Source organism: Balaenoptera physalus (assembly GCF_965194825.1).
Source record: "Balaenoptera physalus genome assembly, chromosome: X".
NCBI lineage: Eukaryota > Metazoa > Chordata > Mammalia > Artiodactyla > Balaenopteridae > Balaenoptera > Balaenoptera physalus.
In genome coordinates, this window is record NC_138903.1 from 52851915 (window position 1) to 52877026 (window position 25112).

Sequence of the window (25112 nt, forward strand, 5' to 3'; positions counted from 1 at the left end):
CCACTGCCTTCTGGCTTGCAGAGTTTCTGCTGAAAGATCAGCTGTTAATCTTATGGGGATTCCCTTATGTGTTATTTGTTGTTTTTCCCTTGCTGCTTTTAATATGTTTTCTTTATTTTCAATTTTTGATAGTTTGATTAATATGTGTCTTGGCGTGTTTCTCCTTGGGTTTATCCTGTATGGGACTTTCTGTGCTTCCAGGACTTGATTAACTTTTTCCTTTCCTGTATTAGGGAATTTTTCAACTATAATCTCTTCAAATATTTTCTCAGTCCCTTTCTTTTTCTCTTTTTCTTCTGGGACCCCTATAATTCGAATGTTGGTGCATTTAATATCATCCTAGACATGTCTGAAAGTGTCCTCAATTCTTTTCTTTTTTTTACTTTATTCTGCTCTGCAGTAGTTATTTCCACTATTTTACCTTCCAAGTCACTTATCCGTTCTTCTGCCTCCGTTATTCTGCTATTGATCCCTTCTAGAGTATTTTAAATTTCATTTATTGTGTTGTTCATCACTGTTTGTTTGCTGTATAGTTCTTCTAGGTCTTTGTTAAAAGTTTCTTTTATTTTCTCCATTCAATTTCCAAGATTTTGGATCATCTTTACTATCATGATCCTGAATTCTTTTTCAGGTAGACTGCCTAATTCCTCTTCATTTGTTAGGTCTGGTGTGTTTTTACCTTGCTCCCTCATCTGCTGTGTGTTTTTCTGTCTTGTCATTTTCTTATCTTACTGTGTTTGGGGTCTACATTTTGCAGGCTGCAGGTTCGTAGTTCCTGTTGTTTTCGGTATCTGTCCCCAGTGGCTAAGGTTGGTTCAGTGGGTTGTGTAGGCTTCCTGGTGGAGGGGACTAGTGCCTGTGTTCTGGTAGATGAGGCTGGATCTTGTCTTTCTGGTGGGCAGGTCCACGTCTGGTGGTGTGATTTGTGGTGTCTCTGGCCTTATTATGATTTTAGGCAGCCTCTCTGCTAATGGATGGGGCTGTGTTCCTGTCTTTCTAGTTGTTTGTCATAGGGTGTCCAGCCCTGTAGCTTGCTGGTCGTTGAGTGAAGCTGGGTCTTGGTGTTGAGATGGAGATCTCTGGGAGATTTTCACCATTTGGTATTACGTGGAGGTGGGATGTCTCTTGTGGACCAGTGTCCTGAAGTTGGCTCTCCCACCTCAGAGGCACAGCCCTGATGCCTGGCTGGATCACCGAGTGCCTTTCATCCATACGGCTCCCAACAAAAGGGAGAAAAAATAGAAAGAAAGAAAGAAAGGAAGAAAGAAAGAAAGAAAGAAAGCAGATAAAATAAAATAAAATAAAGTAAGATAAAATAAAATAAAGTTTTAAAATAAAAAATAATTATTAAGAAAAAAAATTTTTACGTAAAAAAGAAAAATGGACGGACAGAACCCTAGGACAAATGGTTAAAGCAAAGATATACAGACAAAATCTCACACAGAAGCATACACATTCACATTCACAAAAAGAGGAAAATGAAAAAAAATAATATATCTTGCCCCCAAAGTCCACCTCCTCAATTTGGGATGATTCGTTGTCTATTCAGATATTCCACAGATGCAGTTACATCAAGTTGTTTGTGGAGCGTTAATCCGCTGCTTCTGAGGCTGATGGGAGAAATTTCCCTTTCTCTTTTTTGTTCACACAGCTCCCAGGGTTCAGCTTTGGATTTGGACCTGCCTCTGCATGTAGGTCACCTGAGGGCGTCTGTTCCTCACTCACACAGGACGGGGTTAATGGAACAGCTGCTTTGGGGGCTCTGGCTCACTCTGGCCATGGGGAGGGATGGGTACGGATGCAGGGCGTGCCTGCAGCAGCAGAGGCCAGTGTGACGTTGCAGCAGCCTGAGGCGCACTGTGCAATCTCCCGGGGAAGTTGTCCCTCGATCACGGGACCCTGGCAGTGGTGGGCTGCAGAGGCTCCTGGGTGGGGAGCTGTGGATAGTGACCTGTGCTTGCACACAGGTTTCTTGGTGGTGGCAGCAGCAGCCTTAGTGTCTCATGCCCGTCTCTGGGGTCGGCACTGATAGCCACGGCTCACGCCCGTCTCTGGAGCTCGTTTAGGTGGTGATCTGAATCCTCTATCCTCGTGCACCAGGAAACAGGCAAGAAAAAGTCTCTTGCCTGTTCGGCAGCTCCAAACCTTTTCCTGGACTCCCTCCCAGCTTGCTGTGGTGCACTAACCCCTTCAGTCTGTGTTCACGCAGCCAACCCCAGTCCTCTCCCTGGGATCCGACCTCGGAAACCAGAGCCTCAGCTCCTAGCTCTCGCCCGCCCGGTGGGTGAGCAGACAAGCCTCTCGGACTGGTGAGTGCTGGTCAGCTCCAATCCTCTGTGCGGGAATCTCTCTGCTTTGCCCTCCGCACCCCTGTGGCTGCTCTGTCCTCCGTGGCTCCAAAGCTCCTCCCCCTGCCACCTGCAGTCTCCACCCGTGAAGGGGCTTCCTAGTGTGTGGAAACCTTTCCTCGTTCACAGCTACCTCCCGCTGGTGCTGGTCCCGTCCCTGTTCTTTTGTCTCTGTTATTTCTTTTTCCTTTTGCCCTACCCAGGTACGTGGGGAGTTTCTTGCCTTTTGGGAGGTCTGACGTCTTCTGACAGCATTCAGTGGGTGTTCTATAGGAGCAGTTCCACGTGTAGATGTATTTCTGATGTATCTTTGGGGAGGAAGGTGATCTCCATGTCTTACTCTTCCGCCATCTTCTCCTCTCTCTGTCTCCATTGTTGACTAGCATTGCAGTGCATGATTTTAGCAAAATGATTATGATATGATTATATCATTCTACACTGGATGAACACTGGGTTCATCCAGGGTTGTTTTTAGCTTTTTATTATGAACAATGGTGCAATGAACATCCTTGGGCATTTTTCATGGGACTCATGTTTAAAAGTCTTGGGTATACATGCAAGAACAGAATCACTGGCCCACAGAATATGCGTATCTTCAGCTTTTCTACACGAAGCCAAATTGTTTTCTATAGTGGTTGTACCAATTTACAATCCCACCAATAACACAGAGAATTCCTGCTCCTGCACGTCTTCATCTACACCAAGTATTGCCAGAATTTAATTTACTGTTTTTTACCACTACTATTATGTTTGGGCACATTCTCATGTTTATGAACCTCTTGGATTTTCTCTTCTGTGAAAAGCCTGTTCATGTTCAACTCTTCCACCATTTTTCTCTTCTATTTTCCATCTTGTCCTTACTGATCCAATGAGTTTTTAATATGTTTTAAATACCAGTCCATTGGTGGTTATATGTGTGGCCAAAATAGTCCTTTGCTTTGTTGTTTGTATTTTCTCTTGTTTTATGCTGTGCTTTGTGAACAAATCTTAATTATAACATACTTAATTATATAACATACTTAATTATAACATAGTCAAATTTGTCATTCTTTTCCTTGTGGTTAGTGCTTTTCTGTTTCAAGAAATCTGTCCCTGCCCTGGGGCCATGAAAATATTCTCTATATTTCCTTCTGAAATATTTGTGGTTTTGCCTTTCACAGTTAGGTCATAATCCACCTACAACTGATGTTTGTGTATAGTGTTGAGTAGGGTTTCATTCTTTTTCTTCATGTGGATATCTGATTGTCTCAGTGAACCACTTATTGAAAAGTCTGCCCTTTTACTATTGATTTGCAGTGCCACATGTGTCATAAATCAAGCATCTACCTATGTATGGGATAGTTTGTGTACTCTCTATTAAGTACCATGGTTCTATTTATCTGTCCATTTAAAATACCACATATCAATATTAATTACTACAGATCTATAAACAATTCTGATCTTTGAATAAGGCCACTCAATTCTGCCTTGTTCTTCAAGAATGTCTAGGTTATTTTTGGCCTGTCTCAACTCCACTTAAATTATCAATTCATCAGAAAAGGTTCAACCAAAATCTTGTTTGAGGTTTTAATTAGGATTGCTTTGAACTTTTAGATTTGACTTCTTGTCAATAATATGGAATGTTATTGAATAGATATGGTCTATCTCTCCTTTTAATAAGAACTTCCTTAATGTGTCCCAATAATATTTCATAATTTTCCTATAAGAGGACATTTTATCCTAGGTACTTCATATTTCGCAAATACTGCCTTTGAAACTTTCATTTTGTAAATTTGTTGCTGGTAAATAGAATACAATTGGCTTCTGTATGTTGATATTTTATCCTACAAACAGCTATCTAAACTCTTTTATTGATTCTACCAATTTGTAAATACCTGTAGAATATAGTGTACACAATCATGTCATCTGCAAACAATGGCAGTCTTACTTCTTCCATTCCAAGCATTTTGTTCCTTCTTTTTCCCCTTACTCCTCTTTCCGGGTGATAGTGGACATTCTTACTTGATGCAGCTCTCAAAAGAAGGCTTTCAGTAATTCCAGGAATGATATTTGCTGTAGGTGTTGTGTTCTGTAGCAATCTGGATCCAATCAGGAGATGGAAAGTACACAGTGGACAGGGGAATTTTAACATAAAGTGAAGCATAATGTTTAACATAAAGATTTATTAAACTATGACAAATGTAGAATATATAAGATATAGGAAAACTCTATATGGTATCCTGGGCCTGAGGGAGCATACCCAAGGAAAGACAAACTTGAAATATGGGCCCCTCCCCAGGACTGGAGGTCACACCTCATTGGAGAAGGTGTAGGAGAACCTACTGGATGGCAGAGAAGTTTGCTGATTTGCCAGCGCCAGAGCAGGTCTGCAGAACCAGAGCTGGTCTACAGTTGCAAGGTAAGCAGGAAGGTACCCTCTGGAGCACATCAGTGTGGACAAGCCACTGCTGGCGGCCAGCATGTAGACGTGTAGTAGGAGCAAGTGTCCTGGTGGAGTTGGAGGCCTGGAGCTAACAATGTCCTATACATAGGATCCTGAGGGCCTTGGTGTTGTAAGGGCTGCAGCCTTGGGAGAAGTACAGGAGGTAACGTTAGTGGTGAGGTGGGGTGGGTCAGGAGAGCAATCAAGTAGAGGAAATCAGCGGGTAGGTGGCTGGCTTGGAGCACAGGATGTCCCTATGAAGAGGGCCACAGAAAGCCAATGACCAGGCCACACTGGGATGGCACACTCGATAGGACAGTTGTTCTGGGCACGTGCTTGGGGCCGAGCACCTAGGATATCCTTACACCCACACTTCTGACAGCCAGAAGTCACAGGAGAGCCACTTTCTCCTTCAGTAACATTGATCACTTTGAAGGAGAGATGCTTAAAGTAATTCATCCACTATCAGAGAGAATATATTAAAGGGTGAATTTAGAACAGGGAGAACATTAACAACTGGCTTCATATCTTTTATCAATTTAGGGGGGTCCCTTCTATTGTTACCTTGCATGAATAGTAGGTACCCTATCTATCATCATATTGTTTCTCTGGTGAATTAATGATTAAAGCAGCAGGACTGGCCACTTCCAGAGTTTTAATAGACTGCTTACAATTCTTGTTGGACCCATGGTTCCCTGGCCTGAAATGAGTTTTGCTGCAAAACCCAGGCTCTGGCACAAAAGGGTGTCATGGGGGTAGGGGAGAGAGCCTGTGAACTCTGCATTCTAGTCCTACCCAGGGCTTGTCTGCTCTACCTGCAAGGAGAGCCTTGGTGTGTGTTGAGATTGCCTCTTCCACCATGAGTGTGAATATCACATGTTCTCCTCGGGAATCTTCCACCATGAGTGTGAATATCACATGTTCTCCTCAGGAATAGACTAGTTTATACCTGAGATGTTGCTCTACTCTCTTGGTAGCTGCACCTACCAAGATGAAGATACTTGGATTCCATTTAAAGCCATGCTCATCAGAGCCCTGTCCATGGAGGAGCAGGGCAAAAGATTCCTGTGTTAGTCTTACAAAGTGTATGTGTTTACCAGTGTCGGCAATTTGAGTGCTTTAATTGCACTTTTCTCGATTGCCTTTAGGCTCCAAAATGGACAAATATTGATGGGGGAAAATGGCACATCATTTTGCCATTCTTAAGTGACAGATGATCTATTCTTTAGTGGTTGAACTGGCATCTTATACTGGGAAGGAGAGACAATTTAATTTTTTAAAAAACTTTTTCTTTCAGTGTGTCCATATTCAATAGATAGAATAAGATACCACTAAATCCAGAGGAAAAAATATTTTTTTAATAATAATTATTTTTTCTAATAATAGTTGCTCATCCTTGGAATCTTGTACTCTCCTCCTAGTATTTCCAATGTAAAAAGCATATTCACTTCTGTTCAGAAGCCACACAAGACAAATTAACCCACAGCCTTCTGTTCTCACACAGGACTGGGCTGGCTTCCTATCCCAGGCACCCTGAGACCTTGAACAAGAGGACCTGAATATGAACAGCAAGTTTATCCTTTAAATGCTGGTTAGACCTGCTGCCCGGGCTCTCTTAACTGCCACCCTGACAATGATGAGACACAAATGTGAAATCTGAAACCTGCTCACTAACAAGAGGAGCAGCTCTCTAGGCCTGCCACTTGGGAAGTTGTCAGCACCAGGCATCCAAACAGGCACTCTCTCGGTAGAAATCACTGAGAACCAGGTTTTGTGGAGATACACACCTCTAGCCTGAGGTTTCTGAAGGTAGGCTGTGTAGCTGAAGCTGCTGTGTCTCTCCCTGCAGGAGGAAGGTGAACTTGGGAGCTCCCCCACGAGGCATAGGCTGGGAGGGACCCATCAAGGCTCACATCTTCCCACTGACAACCAGAATGACCCCACTTCTGAACCCCAGCAAAAAAGTCCCCCTGTTGTGTCAACCGCACAAAGATACATTCTTATTCGCTTTGTACCTCGCTTCAACCTGCCGTGCTCTGGCAGAGGATGCAGAGCGAGAACTGAGTTTTAGTAGTTCCTGAAAATTCACGTAGTTGTTTCTCCCTGGTTCAACTGAGAGAAGAGAGGTTGGTGCCAGGGTAAACTCTGTGTTTACTCCTGGGGGCCAGCTGTGCTTTGGGCGAACTTGAAAACTACTTAACCACAGAAACCTTCCCCATGCCCTGCATCTGCTCTCAGAATACAATACAGTTTCTGAGGATGCCCAGGCTTCCTTACATTAAGCTCCAGTTTCCCCTCAAGAATTGTATGGGTGAGAGAGTTTTCATTCATTCTCCCTTTCTTCTTACTACAAACACCCCAAACCACACTCAGGGATTGCATGGCCACTCCAAGACTTGGCCCAGGTCCCGATTCTCTGCCATCTGCAAGCTTGGCGCATTCTGACTGTCTCAGAGGAATTTGATCTCAAGAAAAGTACTCATGGGGGCAATCCTCTCCCTAGAGAGGATCTCTCTGGGACCAGAAAATGAACCAGGGACTGATGGCCTGAGTGGTCCTCTGGAAAAATTTTCACTGTCTGCCAACAGAGGACATGGCTGAGAGGGACCTAGTCATCTGCTCAGCAGGGAACATTGAGGACCTGACCCTCTGCCTTCCTTATCTGTTGGAAGTTTAACCCTCTTCATATCCTGACGATGGTTTAGCTTCTCAGAACGATACATGCTATATATCACTCGTGATCTGGTGACGATAGGAAAGAAAAAAGAAATCGCCATCTATCCACATTTATTTCAACTTCTGTTCATTTCACTGTTGTCCTCACCTCCTTCATCCCTCTTTTAGGAGTTTGTTCCCCAGGACCCCACAACACAGTTAGACAGCCTCACATGAGTCTGGGCTTTGGCTTTGAGTTCTCTGTGAAGTAAACTTCGGACTCAGGCTCAGCACAGAGGGCAGGGCCTAGAGTGAAAAGAGGTTCACAAGCCAGATTGCTACTTTGGTCAAAAGAAAACTTTTCCTTGCAGCCTGCTCAGCAGGAGGGTCACTGGTTTTCTCATCATTTATCCTCCACATGCAGACGTAACGTGCTTGCTTCAAAGCTCAGTGGACTCATATAGTGAATCTCCAGAGTAATGTGTGACAATTTTACTGAGGCTAGAGCTGCCACTGACCATCTTTGACTCAACAGGGAGCAAACCTATCTATCTTACCATATACAGGTGTACCTTAGAGGTATTGCAGGTTCTGTTCCAGACTACCACAATAATGCAAATATTAATAAAGTGAGTCACACGAATTTGTTGGTTTCCCAGTGCTTATAAAAGTTATGTTTATGCTATACTGTAGTCTATTAAGTGTGCAATAGCATATGCCTTAAAAAATATACATACCTTAAATAAATAATACTTTATTGGTAAAAAATGCTAAAATAAAAGTTTTCTTCCTCCTCAGCATCTCCCAGGCTCTCCATGCCCAGGCCGAGGATTGTTCCCAACCACTGGCTGCATTTTGCCTCAGCAAGTCTTGCACATGACTTACCTTTCCAAGAAGAAGCACTTCCCCACATTCTACTCTGGGCTGGTATGCAACCTTAGAGTGGGATTTCAAGGGATGAAGAGATATTGGGAAAAAGAACTGAGGACAGGAATTGGTTGTAATTTTCTGGTAACAGAACCCAGTTAGTGTGTTTGAGTAGTTGACTTATCAGGTGATATTTGCAATAACTGCTCATCGCTTTTTTTTCCCAACAGCAGGTTCCTAGTCCAGAGTGTTCCTTAAATATCAGACTTCTGACCCATAATTGTGGCTAGAAGTGGTTCACATCAAAATCGGACAGGCTCCTGGACCATCAAACTGAAAAGCAGGACCGTACTTGAGATGCACATTACTAATAGTGAAGAAAAAAAGTGTATTTATAGTGTATTTATTTATTTATATTTGTAAAATATGACTGAGAATGCAAAAAAACAACATCACATTAATAAAAATAGAAAAAAGTCTTGAATATTTTGATTTATTGTTCACTTTAGAGGAAAGCTAATTGGCTAATAAGTTGACAAGCACTTTGCAGGCCTTAAATTATTTGAAGGTTCTTTGACTCCAAACATGTTTTTACATTCCTTAAATTTAAAAATAATCCCTTAGGGATTTGAGAAAATATGGCAGAGTAAAAGCACCTTGAGCTCACCTCCTCTCATAAGAACACCAAAATCACAACTAACTGCTGACCAACCATCAATAAAAAGACTGGAACCTACCAAAAATTATCTCCTACAACCAAAGACATAAAGAAGATACCCAATGAGATGGTAGGAGGGGTGCACTCGCAATATAATCAAATACCATACCCCCCGGGTAGGTGACCCACAAACAGGAAAATGATTATATCACAGAAATTCTCCCAGTCTCCCCAGCCTGGGGGTCTGGCATCAAGAAGAGAAGCTCCCAGAGTATTTGACTTTGAAGGCCAGTATTGCTTCATTGCAGGACCTCCATAGGAATGGGAGAAACAGAGACTCCACTCTTGGAGGGTGCACACAAGGTCTCATATGCACTGGGACTCAGGGCAAATGCAGTGACTTCATAGGTTCCTGGGCCAGACCTACCTACTGGTCTTGGAGGGGCTCCTGGGGAGGCAGTGGGTGGCTATGGTTCTCTATAGGGTCATAAAAGCTGGTGGTGGAAGTATTGGGGAGTGTTCATCTACTTGAACTCTTGCTGGAGGCAGACATCTTGCTTGGGTAATTAGCACCTAGACCTGGCCCCATCCAATAGCCTGTAAGTGCCACTGCTGGGTCTCCTCAGGCCAAACAACTGACAGGACAGGAGCACAACCCCACCCATCAGAAGACAGGCTGCCTAAGGACTTCCTGAACCTACAGCCACCTTTAGACACAACCCTTGACGAAGCCCTGCCCACCAGAGGGCCAGGAACCAACTCCACCCACCTGTGTGCAGGCACTGGACCCTTCCACCAAGAAACCTGCACAAGCCTCCAGACACACCTCACCCACCAGGGGGCAGACACCAGAAGCATGAAAACTGTGATCCAGCAGCCTGCAGAACCAAGGACACAAATGCAGGTCAGAACCTAACCTCAGGCCATCTGGTCCCTGGCCCTTGGGTGACGAGGGGGCAGTGTACTGCTGGGACACATAAGACATCCCCTATATAGGGCCACTTCACCAATGTCAAGAAACATAACTAATCTTCCACATACATAAAAATACAAATAGAAATTTAGACAAAATGAGACAGCAGATGAAGATGTTCAAGATGGAGGAGCAAGATAAAACCCCAGAAGAACAGCCAAGTGACATGGAGATAGGCAATCTACTGGAGAAACAGTCCAGAGTAATGATCATAATGATGATCCAAGAACTTGGGAAAAGAATGGATGCACAGAGAGAGAAGTTACAAGAAGTTTTCAACAAAGAGTTACAAAATATAAAGAATAAGGAAACAATATTGATGAATACAATAACTGAAATGAAAAATACACCAGAAGGAATCAATAGCAGCATAAACGAGGCAGAAGAACAGATAAGTGAGCTGGAAGACAGAGTGGTGGGAATCACTGCTGCAAAACAGAATAAATGAAAAAAGGATGATGAGAAATGAGAACAGTTTAAGAGACCTCTGGAACAATGTCAAATGCTCCGACATTCGCATTATAGGGGTCCCAGGAAGAGAAGAGATAGAGAAAGGTCCTGAGAAAACGTATTTGAAATGATAATAGATGAAAACGTCCATAACATGGGAAAGGAAATAGTCACCCAAGTCCAGGAAGCACAGAGAGTCCCAGGCAGGATTAACCCAAGGAGTAAAACACTGAGACATATAGTAATCAAATTGACAAAAATTAAAGACAAAGAGAAAATATTAAAAGCAGCAAGGGAAAAGCAACGAATAATATACAATGGAATCCCCATAAGGTTATCAGCTGATTTTTCAGCAGTAACTCTGCAGGCCAGAAGGGGGTGGCACAATATACTTAAAGTGATAAAAAGAAAAAACCTACAACCAAGAAATATAGATGAATGGAACAGGATAGAAAGCCCAGAAATACACTCACACACCTGTGGTCAATTAATCTATGACAAAGGAGGCAAGGATATACAGTGGAGAAAAGACAGTCTCTTCAATAAGTGGTACTGGGAAAACTGGACTACTACAAGTAAAAGAATGAAATTAGAACATCTTCTAACACCATACACAAAAATAAACTCAAAATGGATTAATGACCTAAATGTAAGGCCAGATACTATAAAACTCCTGGAGGAAAACATAGTCAGAGCACTCTTTGACATAAATCACAGTGATATCTTTTTGGATCCATCTCCTTGAGTAATGGAAATAAAAACAAAAATTAAAAAATGGTACCTAATTAAACTTAAAAGCTTTTTGCACAGCAAAGGAAACCATAAACAAAATGAAAAGACAACCTACAGAATGAGAGAACATATTTGCAAATGATGCGACTGGCAAGGGATTAATCTCCAAAATATAAAAACAGCTCATGCAGATCAATAGCAAAAAAAAAAAAAAACTAATAAAAAAAATGAGCAGAAGAGCTAAATAGGCATTCCTCCAAAGAATACATACAGATGGCCAAGAGACAAATAAAAAGGTGCTCAATATCACTAATTATTAGACAAATGCAAATCAAAACTACAATGAGGTATCACCTCACACTGGTTAGAATGGCCATCATGAAAAATTCTACAAATAATAAATGCTGTAGAGGGTGTTCAGAAAAAGGAACCTTCCTACACTGTTGGTGGGAATGTAAATTGGTACAGCCACTATGGAGAACAGTATGTAAGTTCCTTAAAAATTCTAAAAGTAGAACTACCATACGATCCTGCAATCCTACTCCTGGGCATATATCCAGAGAAAACCATAATTCGAAAAGTATCATGTCCCCCAATGTTCATTGCAGCACTATTTACCATAGCCAAGACATGAAAGCAACCTAAATGTCCATCAACAGATGAATGGATAAAGAAGATGTGGTACATATATATGATGGAATATTACTCAGCCATATAAAAGAATGAAATAATGCCATTTGCAGCAACATGGATGAACCCAGAGATAATCATACTGAGTGAAGTAAGCCAGACAAAGACAAATATCATTTGATATCACTTATATGTGGAATCTACAAAAAAAATGATACAAGTGTACTTATGTACAAAACAGAAATAGACCCACAGACATAGAAAACAAACTTATGGTTACCAAAGAGGAAAGGGGGGAGGGACAAATTAGGGGTTTGACATTAACATATGCACACTACTATATATGAAATAACCAACAAGAACCTACTGTGTAGCACAGGGAACTATACTCAATATTTTGTAATAACCTATAAAGGAAAAGAATCTGAAAAGTAATATATATACATATATACATATATACATATATATATATATATATAACTAAACCACTTTTCTATACACCTGAAACTAACACAACTTTGTAAATCAACTATAACTCAATTTTTAAAATTAAATAAATAAATAAATATATAAATAAATAAAATAAAGACAATCCTTACGTAAATTTTCATGAAGCCCTTACCACAATCATAAGAGTGACCATATCTATCACCTCCAAAAGTTTCTTTATACCCCTTTTTACTGCTTTCCTCTCTACACCTCCCCATCCCTACACCTAGGCAACCACTGATCTGCTTTCTCTCACTATAAAGTAGTTTGAATTTTATTGAACTTTATATAAATAGACTCATACACCAGATACTCTTTTTGTCTTTTTTAACTCAGCATAATTATTTTCAGATTTTTTTCATGCTGTTATTTAAAGCAATGAACATTTTTTTTCTTGTTGTGTAGTGTTTCTTTGTATGGCTATTTGAGATGTTTTCAGTTCTTGACTATTACACATAAAACTGCTATTAATATTGATGTACAAGTCTTTGTGTGAAACTATGCTTTCATGTCTCTTAGTTAAAATCTTAAGAGTAGCAATATGGTAAGTGTATGTTTAACGTTAAAAGAAACTGCCCAGTAAGTCAGAAAGAGAAAAGCAAATACAGTATGCTAATACATATATGTGGAATCAAAGAAAAAAAAAAAAGGTCATGAAGAACCTAGTGGCAAGACGGGAATAAAGACACAGACCTACTCGAGAATGGACTTGAGGATATGGGGAGGGGGAAGGGTAAGATGTGACAAAGTGAGAGAGTGGTATGGACATATATACACTACCAAATGTAAAATAGATAGCTAGTGGGAAGCAGCCGCATAGCACAGGGAGATCAGCTCTGTGCTTTGTGACCACCTAGAGGGGTGGGATAAGGAGGGTGCGAGGGAGGGAGATGCAAGAGGGAAGAGATATGGGAACATATGTATATGTATAACTGATTCACTTTGTTTTAAAGCAGAAACTAACACACCATTGTAAGGCAATTATACTCCAATAAAGATGTTAAAAAAATTTTTTTAATAAATAAATAAATAATAATAAAATAATTTAAAAAAAAGAAACTGCCCAACTGTTTCCAAATATCTGTAACCAAATGTACTCCCATCACATGTTCAGGAAGCCTTCATATGGTCAGTGTTTTAAATACGTTTTAATGTTTATTTTTAATTGAAGTATAGCTGATTTAAATATTATATTAGTTTCAGGTATACAGCATAGCAATTCAGTATTTTGCAGATTATACTCCATTATAGGTAATTAGAAGATAATGGCTATAATTCCTTGTGCTATACAGTGTATCCTACTTGCTTATCAACTTTATATTACACAGTTTAGTTTATATCTGTAATCCCATGCTCCTGATTTGTCCCTCCCACTTCCATTCACCCCTTGGATGACCACAAGTTTGTTTTCTATGCCTGTGAGTCTGTTTCTGTTTTGCATATACATTCACTTGTGTTATTCTTTAGATTCCACATGTAAGTGATACATACAGTTTTTGCTTTACTTTGACTTATTTCAGTAAGCATAATCTCTAGTTCCATCCAGGTTGCTGCAAATCACAGAATTTCATTCTATTTTTAAGGTTGAATAATATTCCATTGTGTGTATGTGTGTGTGTGTGTGTGTGTGTGTGTCTGTGTGTGTGTGTGTATATATATATATATATATATATAGCAACAGATGTTTGGATTAAGAAATGTGGTATATATATATATACCACATTATATACATATATATTTAATATATATATACCACATCATATCTATATATAATATATCTACCACATTTTATATATATATATATATATATATATATATATATATACCACATTTCTTAATCCAAACATCTGTTGATAGGCACTTGGGTTGTTTCCAGTCTTGGCTATTTTAAATAGTGTTATGAACACTGGGGGTCATGTAACTTTTCAAAGTAGTGTTTTCATTTTTTCAAAGTATGTACACAGGAGTGGAATTGTTGGATCATATGGTAGATCTATTTTTATTTTTATTTTTTTTTCATTTGTTGTTTTGATTTGCATTTATCTAATCATTATCATTAGTGATACTGAGCATCTTTTCATGTGCCTCTTAGCCATCTGTACAACTTATTGGAAAAATGTCTACTCAGGTCTTTTGACCATTGTTTTATCATTTTTGTTTTGTTTTGCTTTGGTTTTTGTTTTTTACATTGAGTTCTAGGAGTTATTTGTATATTTTGGATATTAACCACTTGTTGGTCACATCATTTGCAAACATTTTCTCCCAGTCTGTAGGTTTTCTTTTTGTTTTGTCAATGGTTTCCTTTGCTGTACAAAAGTTTTTAATTTTAATTAGATCTGGCATGTTTATTTTTGCTTTTGTTTCTTGGTTGGCCGTGTTTTTTTCTTTCTTTCAGCACTTTGAATATATCACCACACTCTTGGCTTGCAAGATTTCTGCTAAGAAATATACTTATAGCTTATGGGGTTATCTATATGTAAAAATTTTTTTCTTGCTGCTTTTACAATTCTTTTTATGTTATACAGTTTTAGTATAGTTTGTCCTGGAAAATATTGTTTTGGGTTGAAATTTTGAGAGGACCTATTAGCTGCATGAACTTGGATGTCCACATCTTTCCCTAGATTTAGGAAGGTCTTAGCCATTTTTTTAAAAAATAAGCTTTCTGTCCCTTTCCCCCTCTCTTCTCCTTCTGGGACTCCAATAATGAGCAGATTGTTCCTTTTTATGGTATCCCATAATTCACATAAATTTTCTTTACTCTTTTCATTCTTTTTTTTTCTTTTTGCTCCTAAGACTGGGTAATTCCAGTGACCCATCTGCTACTTCACTAATTCTTTTCACTCTTTGATTGAGTCTGCTGTTGAAGTTCTCTATTGAATTCTTCAGTCATTTTATTCTTCAACTTTAGTATTAATTTATTTTTAATGTTTTACTATTTCTTTGTTGAACACTCATTTTGTTCATGCATTGTTTTTCTAATTTTATTTAATCACCAGTGTTTTCTGGTAATTAACTGAATTTTGAAAAGACGATTATTATGAATTCTTTTTCTTATAGTTCATAGATCTCCATTTCTTTAAGACTTAGTCATTGGAGTTTTACTATTTTCCTTTGGTTATGTCATGCTTCATTGATTATCCATGATCTGTTTGGCCCTTTGTAGATATCTGCACACTTGAGGAAGTAGACGGCTCTTCCAGTCTTTACACACTGGTTTGGCAGGCAAAGCCCTTCACCAGTCAGCCTGTCCAGAAATCCTGAGAGGACCATCTAATGGTGTCTTCAAGCAAAAATACTGCCAGTCTTTTGATGGGGAGGCCTGGTGCTTGGGCACATGAGGATCAACCTGCTGCTTGTGTCCACAGGGTTGGGCCTGTAGCCTTGGTTCACTGGAGGTGAGCCTGGCACCTGGTCTGCATTAATGAGCCTAGAACACCTGGTTCTGCATGGGCAGACCTGGATCCTGAGTCTACAGAGGCCAACCCAGTGCCAGGGACCACTGGAGTGGGCCTGGCATCTGGTTCTTAAAGCTTAAAGGGCCAGTCTGTTAGTGGGATGGGACAGGAGCCTGATTTAGCAGGAGCAGGCCTGGAGGCTGGGCCTATGGGAGTTGGTGGTAGGGTGAGCCTGGAGGCTGGAGCTACAGTAGTTAACTTGTAACCTGGGGCCTCAGGGGACAGCTGAGAGGTTGGATCCTTTGAGGCTGGTCTGATGCCATGGCATGTTGAGAACCTGGTTATTTGGGATCTAGCCTCAAGTCTGGGGCCTTGGAAGCTAGCTTAATGCTGGGGCATGATGGGAACCTGGTTCCATGGGAGCTAGTCTGGAGTCTAGGTCTGCAGGGGCCAGCTTGGTACTGGAGTGCACTCGGGTCCCAAGGTTGCCTGGTACTGAGATAGGTCAAAAGATTGGGTCTGTGGTAGTCAGCCTGTTGCTGCAATCAGCTAGGAGCCTGAATTCAAGGGTTTCCACCTGGAGTCTACTGCCATAAGAGTACCTAATGGCCATGGGAGCTGACTGGAAATAGGTTGAACCAAAAACCTGGGTTCTTGAGAGCCTTCCTTGAGCCTGGTGCCATGGGAACTGCCCAGGGCTGTGAGAGTCAGCAAGCGTCAGGGTGGGTCCAGACCCTGGGGCTGTGGGATTCCACTGAGAGACTGGTCCCACAGGAGTTGCCTGGTGCCATGAGGCCACCTGGGGCTGTAGGAGATGTCTGGGACTGCCAGAGTCAGCAGGTACCAAACTAAGCTGAGAGACTGCATTCATAGAGCCTACCAGGAGCCTGGTGCTGCAGTAGCCAGGTAGGGCCATGGAACTGCTTAGAGCTGCTGAAGCGAGGGTGCTGAGGTGAGCTAGGAACCTTGTTTAACAGGAACCCACAGGGAGCTACCTAGGATTGCAGGAGTTAACCAAGTGTTGTGGCAGACGGGATCCGTCATCCATGGTGAAGCTGGGTGCTCACTTCCCTCTCCTCCCATAGAGAAGGTGTCTCTCTGCACTGGATTGCTTGGGCTTGGGGGAGGGTAAAGGGGGACAGTGAATCTATATTTCTTACTCTCTTCTATGCATCTTTTATTTTCTCATTTCTGTGCCTCACCCAGGTACTGTAACCTGTCGAGTCTTTTAACGTATTGTTATGCATGGATAGTTGTTCAAATTGATGTTTCTTGGAAGGGGGCAAAGAGAGCTAGAAATTCCTATGTCACCATTTTGCTCTAATGTGCAAATTTAAAATATCAGCCAGGTTTTGCTAAAATGATGCTGCTATCCTGGTTGACCCTCCCCAGGAGTATCCATTTTCTTATTATTTGAATGGACTTCCTCAATACGGAGGTAAATTCATGGAGCAAAATTAAGGCTTTTATACTACTGGTGAGCACTTCCTGTTGGGTACCAGTTAACCTTCCTCTACTAGTGCTGGTGATAAATACACCACAGTACCAGCTAAGGCAAGGCACTAAAAATGTACAGTCTGTCATAGGAGACTTAGATAAAGAAGGAGTACTGATTCCCACCATCTCACCTTTCAATTCCCCTATATGGCCTGTGCTAAAAAAGTCACCAATAATAAGTGAAACCTAACTACAGACTATAGAGACTTCAGCAATGCTGTTCCCATTGTTAGAGCACCTTTATCAGAGATTGTTGCCTTAATGGATGCCATTAAAAACAACAACAAATTTTTATTAAATCCAGGACATCTATGGCCTCTTGAATTTGGAGTTATAAACTTAGCTAGCATATGCTCTTCTGTAAAATGTGTAGGTGACTCAACCACACATTGTCTTCACCTTTGAGCATCTATAATACCCCTTTACCCAATTGCTTTTTAGATACTTCAATAGCCCTCCAATTGCACATGGGCTTTGTGGACAGACAAAGACAGCTGCCCTGCAATTTCACCAGAAACTAGGTTTTGGAATTATGTCAGTGACCTCCTCCTCATTAGACCTGACCAAGAATATTTCAGAGGCTATCACTAATGTGTTGGAGAGCCCTGAGGTGGTATCTTAAGAATATGTAGATTACATAAAGCTGTTTAAAATGTTGATATAGGAAGATTTTGAACTCACTGCCTCCCATGTACATACCAAATCTACAGATACACATGGAACAATTTCTTCTGAGAAAGAGCTGAAAAGTAGCTGAGTGGCTCCTTCACATGAACAAATGAGAAAAGGGCCACACTGAGATGGGTAAGGGAGGCTGGGTGTTTTCTTGCCATAAACCCCATCCTCAGTGTAGCAATCCCCAATTAAGAGGGAATTCACAAATCCTAAGGATCTCCGAAGAATGAAGCGTTTATATCCCACATCAGACACCCAAATGTTAAGACCTGCACCTGAAGGACAAGCACCCAAAACATTTGACTTTGAAAACCAATGAGGTTCCTGTCCATGAGACACGGAGAGTTGTAGGGAACTGGAAAACTGCTCTTAAAAAGCTTGCATGTAGACTAACTTACCCCAGGCCCCAAAACGGAAGCAACCTTTTGAAAAGATCCCTGACTTTATGTGAAGATATTTATTCGCTAGAATTAAATCATCACTTGGAAGGGCAGGGACCTGTAGGGATACTCTCTGAGGATGGAGGTGATGGCAGACACAATTTTTGTGCCCTCCCTCTGCCTTCCAACACCTTTCTTTGACTAGATTTTTCCACCCTGGTGGGTGACATCTTCACACTCTCCTTCTGCCATGCTTCACGGTGCCAGTATCTCCCAGAGGAAAGGTTTTACACACATCTGCTGCTTTGGTTTTTAATGACTGGTGCCCTGGTTTTTGTGACTGCTACCCAACGGACACCCCTTTAATGCCTGGCTCTGATGGTCAGGGCAGCTTGTGTTCCTGCGTCTCACAGTACTGTAACAATTGAAGAGACAGTTCTTGTCAGGTTACCACCCCCAGGGTACTACACAGACAACAGACTGAAACACACCCCACAGTTTTTCTGTGACAGAGGCCTATTTGCTTGTCCTGATGTTTTGGCCTGAGGGGCAGGCTTCAGAATTAGCACAAATCTAGAGGCCTACAGGTATGCTCTTGGGGAATGTAAGTTACAGGACACTATCTCTGCACTATACATATGCCTAGCTATAACTCATTGGTATCTCCCAGAAAGTAGCTTATACACTCATCTGCAGCCACAGATGACACGTCCCGATCACCTGGTCTGGTGGTCAGCAGGACTTGTGCTTGTGGTCCCAGAGGACTATATATATTTTCATACTTTAAACATTGCTTCATGAGAGTCGAGCTTCCATAAAGCCTGAAACTAAGTTCCGGCAGAAATCCCTCCCTTTGCGACTCTGACAGTCTTGGAACACCCTCAACAAGTGAGATATATTAAAAACAAAATAGGCTACTTGGACAATCACCAAGGTTTGAAAGACAACAAATAGTTGGGCAAGGTTGAATGATATATTTTATATCCTATACAAGGCCACCCTTCCAAGACTGGGAGAGGTAGCTCTTTTATCTAACACATAGAAACAAACACAGAGAGTCAAGAAAAATGAGAAAACCTAGGGATATGTCCCCCCAAAAGAACATGATAAAACCTCAGAAAAAATTTAATGCCATAGAGGAAAGTAATTATCTGATAAAGAGTTTAAAGTAATGGTCATAAAAATGTTAATCGAACTTGAGAGAAGAATGGATGAACACAGGGAGAACTTCAAGAATAAGAAAGAAAATATAAGAAAGTACCAAATAGAAGTCACAGAGCTGGAGAATATAGTAACTGAACTGAAAAATATACAATATGGAGAAGACCTTCAAGATGGCGAAGAGTAAGAAGTGGAGATCACCTTCCTCCCCACAAATACATCAGAAATACATCTTCATGTGGAACAACTCCTACAGAACACCTACTGAACTCTGGCAGAAGACCTCAGACTTCCCAAAAGGCAAGAAACTCCCCACGTACCTGGAAAGAGCAAAAGAAAAAACAAAGACAAAAGAATAGGGATGGGACCTGCACATTGGGGAGGGAGCTGTGAAGGAGGAAAAGTTTCCACACACTAGGAAGCGCCTTCACTGGAGGAGGGGGGGCGGTGGCGGGGGATGCTTCGGCGCCATGGAGGAGAGGGCAGCAACAGGGGTGCAGAGGGCAAAGTGGAGAGATTCCAGCACAGAGGATCATGCCGACCGGCACTCACCAGCCCAAGAGGCTTGTCTGCTCACCCGCCGGGGCAGATGTGGACTGCGGGCTGAGGCTCGGGCTTCAGAGTTCAGACCCCAGGGAGAGGACCAGGGTTGGCTAGGTAAACACAGCTTAAAGGGGGCTAGTGCACCACAGCTAGTTGGGAGGGAGTCTGGGAAAAGTCTGGAACTGCCAAAGAGGAAAGAGAACATTGTTTCAAGGTGCACGAGGAGAGGGGATTCAGAGCAACACCTAAAGGAGCTCCAGAGATAGACGCAAGGCTCAGCAATCAGCACGGACACCAGAAACAGCCATGAAACTCTAAGGTTGCTGTTGCAGACACCAAGAAGCTTGTTTGCAAGCAAAGGTCACCATCCACACCTCCATGCCCGGGAGCCTGTGCAGCCCACCACTGCCAGGGTGCTGTTATCCAGGGACAACTTCCACGGGAGAACACAGGGCGTGCCTCAGGCTGGTGCAATGTCACACCAGCCTCTGCTGCCTCAGACAACCCACCACATTCCGTACCCTTCCCTCCTCTGGCCTGAGTGAGCCAGGGCGCCCAATCAGCTGCAACTTTAACCCCGTCGTGTCTGAGTGAAGAACAGATGCCCTCAGGCAACCTACATGCAGAGGAGGGCCAAATCCAAAGCTGAACCCCAGGAACTGTGCAAACAAGGAAGAGAAAGGGAAATTTCCCCCAGCAGCCTCAGGAGCAGCAGATTAAATCTCCACAATCAACTTGATGTACCCTGTATCTGTGGAATACCTGAATAGGCAAAGAATAATCCCAAAATTGAGACAGTGGACTTTCAGAGCAAAGATATATATATATTTTTCCTTTTTCTCTTTTTGTGAGTGTATATGTGTATGCTTCTTTGTGTGATTTTGTTTCTAGAGCATGGCTTTTACCATTTGTCTTACGGTTCTGTCTGTCCTTTTTTTTTTTTTTTTTAGTATAGATTTTAGTGCCTCTTATCATTGTGGGATTTGGTTTTTGGTTTCGTTGCTCTCTTTTTTTCTTTCTTTCCTTTTCTTTTCTTTATTACTTTTAAATTTTTAATATTTAATATATTTTTTATTTTACAAACTTTATTTTATTTATCTTTCTTTCTTTTTTTCTGCCTTTTCTTCTGAGCCATGTGGCTGACAGGGTCTTGGTCTTCCGGCCAGATGTCAGTCCTGAGCTTCTTAGGTGGCACAGTCAAGATCAGGACATTGGTCCACCAGAGAGTTCCTGGCTACACCTAATATCAAGTGGCAAAAGCTTTCCAGAGATCTCCATCTCAACATCAAGACCCAGTTTCACTCAACGACCAGCAAGCTACAGGGCTGGACACCCTATCCCAAACAACTAGCAAGACAGGAACACAGCCCCATCCATTAGCAGAGAGGCTGCCTAAAATCATAATAAGGCCACAGACACCCCAAAACACACCACCAGACGTGGATGTGCCCACCAGAAAGACAAGATCCAGCCTCATCCACTAGAACACAGGCATTAGTCACCTCCACCAGGAAGCCTACACAACCCACTGAACCAACCTTAGCCACTGGGGACAGATACCAAAAACAACGGGAACTATGAACCTGCAGCCTGTGAAAAGGAGACTCCAAACACAGTAAGATAAGCAAAATGAGATGACAAAAAAACACACAGCAGATGAGGGAGCAAGGTAAAAACACACCAGACCTAACAAATGAAGAGGAAATAGGTAGTCTACCTGAAAAAGAATTCAGAATAATGATAGTAAGGATGATCCAAAATCTTGGAAATAGAATAGACAAAATGCAAGAAACGTTTAACAAGGACGTAGAAGAACTAAAGAGGAACCAAGCAACGATGAAAAACACAATAAATGAAATTAAAAATACTCTAGACGGGATCAATAGCAGAATAACTGAGGCAGAAGAACGGATAAGTGACCTGGAAGATAAAACAGTGGAAATACCTAGTGCAGAGCAGAATAAAGAAAAAAGAAGGAAAAGAACTGAGGACAGTCTCAGAGAACTCTGGGACAATGTTAAACGCACCAACATTCGAATTAGAGGGGTCCCAGAAGAAGAAGAGAAAAAGAAAGGGACTGAGAAAATATTTGAAGAGATTATAGTTGAAAACTTCCCTAATATGGGAAAGGAAATAGTTAATCAAGTCCTGGAAGCACAGAGAGTCCCATACAGGATAAATCCAAGGAGAAACACGCCAAGACACATCAAACTGTCAAAAATTAAGTATAAAGAAAACATATTAAAAGCAGCAAGGGAAAAACAACAAATAACACCCAAGGGAATCCCCATAAGGTGAATAGCTGCTCTTTCAGCAGAAACTCTGCAAGCCTGAAGGGAGTGGCAGGATATACTTAAAGTGATGAAGGAGAAAAACATACGACCAAGATTAAAATACCCAGCAAGTATCTCATTCAGATTTGAAGGAGAAATTAAAACCTTTACAGACAAGCAAAAGCTGAGAGAGGTCAGCACCACCAAACCAGCTTTACAACAAATGCTAAAGGAACTTCTCTAGGCAAGAAACACAAGAGAAGGAAAACACCTACAATAACAAACCCAAAACATTTAAGAAAATGGGAATAGGAACATACATATAGATAATTACCTTAAATGTAAATGGATTAAATGCTCCCACCAAAAGACACAGACTGGCTGAATGGATACAAAAACAAGACCCATATATATGCTGTCTACAAGAGACCCACTTCAGACCTAGAGACACATACAGACTGAAAGTGAGGGGATGGAAAAAGATATTCCATGCAAATGGAAATCAAAAGAAAGCTGGAGTAGCAATTCTCATATCAGACAAAATAGACTTTAAAATAAAGACTATTACAAGAGACAAAGAAGGACACTATATAATGATCAAGGGATCGATCCAAGAGGAAGGTATAACAATTGTAAATATTTATGCACCCAACATAGGAGCACCTCAATACATAAGGCAAATCCTAACAGCCGTAAAAGGGGAAATCAACAACAGCAACACAATCATACTAGGGGACTTTTACACACCACTTTCACCAATGGACAGATCATCCAAAATGAAAATAAATAAGGAAACACAAGCTTTAAATGATACATTAAACAAGATGGACTTAATTGATATTTATAGGACATTCCACCCAAAAACAACAGAATACACATTTTTCTCAAGGGCTCATGGAACATTCTCCAGGGTAGATCATAACTTGGGTCACAAATCAAGCCTTGGTAAATTTCACAAAATTGAAATCATATCAAGTATCTTTTCCGACCACAACGCTATGAGACTAGATATCAATTACAGGTAAAGATCTGTAAAAAATACAAACACATGGAGGCTACACAATACACTACTTAATAATGAAGTAATCACTGACAAAATCAAAGGGGAAATCAAAAACTCCCTAGAAATAAATGACAATGGAGACACGACGACCCAAAACCTATGGGACGCAGCAAAAGCAGTGCTAAGAGGGAAGTTTATAGCAATACAAGCCTACCTCAAGAAACAGGAAACATCTCGAATAAACAACATAACGTTGCACCTAAAGCAATTAGAGAAAGAAGAACAAAAAAACCCCAAAGCTAGCAGAAGGAAAGAAATCATAAAGATCAGATCAGAAATAAATGAAAAAGAGATGAAGGAAACAATAGCAAAGATCAATGAAACTAAAAGCTGTTTCTTCGAGAAGATAAACAAAATTGATAAACCATTAGCCAGACTCATCAAGAGAAAAAGGGAGAAGACTCAAATCAATAGAATTAGAAATGAAAAAGGAGAAGTAACCAATGACACTGCAGAAATACAAACGATCATGAGAGATTACTACAAGCAACTCTATGCCAATAAAATGGACAACCTGGAAGAAATGGACAGATTCTTATAAATGCACAACCTGCCGAGACTGAACCAGGAAGAAATAGAATATATGAACAGACCAATCACAAGCACTGAAATTGAAATTGTGATTAAAAATCTTCCAACAACAAAAGCCCAGGACCAGATGGCTTCGCAGCCGAATTCTATCAAACATTTAGAGAAGAGCTAATACCTATCTTTCTCAAACTCTTCCAAAATATTGCAGAGGGAGGAACACTCCCCAACTCATTCTACGAGGCCACCATCACCCTGATACCAAAACCAGACAAAGATGTTGCAAAGAAAGAAAACTACAGGCCAATATCACTGATGAACAGACATGCAAAAATCCTCAACAAAATACTAGCAAACAGAAGCCAACAGCACATTAAAAGGATTATACACCATGATCAAGTAGAGTTTATTCCAGGAATGCAAGGAGTCTTCAATATACGCAAATCAATCAACGTGATACATCATATTAACAAATTGAAGGAGAAAAACCATATGATCCTCTCAATAGATGCAGAGAAAGCTTTCGACAAAATTCAACACCCATTTATGATAAAAGCCCTGCAGAAAGTAGGCATAGAGGGAACTTTCCTCAACATAATACAGGCCGTATATGTCAAACCCACAGCCAACATTGTCCTCAATGGTGAAAAACTGAAACCATTTCCACTAAGTTCAGGAGCAAGACAAGGTTGCCCACTCTCACCACTATTATTGAACATAGTTTTGGAAGTGTTAGCCACAGCAATCAGAGAAGAAAAAGAAATAAAAGGAATCCAAATCGGAAAAGAAGAAGTAAAGCTGTCACTGTTTGCAGATGATATGATACTATACATAGAGAATCCTAAAGATGCTACCAGAAAACTACTAGAGTTAATCAATGAATTTGGTAAGGTAGCAGGATACAAAATCAATGCACAGAAATCTCTTGCATTCCTATATACTAATGATGAAAAATATGAAAGTGAAATTAAGAAAACACTCCCGTTTACCATTGCAGAAAAAAGAATAAAATATCTAGGTATAAACCTACCTAAGGAAACAAAAGACCTGTATGCAGAAAATTATAGGACACTGATGAAAGAAATTAAAGATGATACAAATAGATGGAGAGATATACCATGATCTTGGATTGGAAGAATCATCATTGTGAAAATGACTCTACTACCCAAAGCATTCTACAGATTCAATGCAATCCCTATCAAACTACCACTGGCATTTTTCACAGAACTAGAACAAAAAATTTCACAATTTCTATGGAAACACAAAAGACCCCGAATAGCCAAAGCAATCTTGAGAACGAAAAATGGAGCTGGAGGAATCAGGCTCCCTGACCTCAGGCTATATTACAAAGCTACGGTAATCAAGACAGTTTG

The 25112-nt window shown here is 41.0% G+C and overlaps 1 long non-coding RNA gene across 1 annotated transcript in view; it reads left to right on the forward strand.

The window, feature by feature from the left end:
- LOC309651899 overlaps positions 1-8776 on the forward strand; it is a 116763-nt gene extending 107987 nt beyond the window's left edge. Inside the window, exons 2-3 of the long non-coding RNA XR_014258449.1 lie at positions 1147-2309; positions 8224-8776. This is a non-coding gene — a long non-coding RNA (uncharacterized lncRNA). The remainder of the gene's footprint in view (positions 1-1146; positions 2310-8223) is intronic.
- The last annotated feature ends 16336 nt before the right edge of the window (positions 8777-25112 follow it).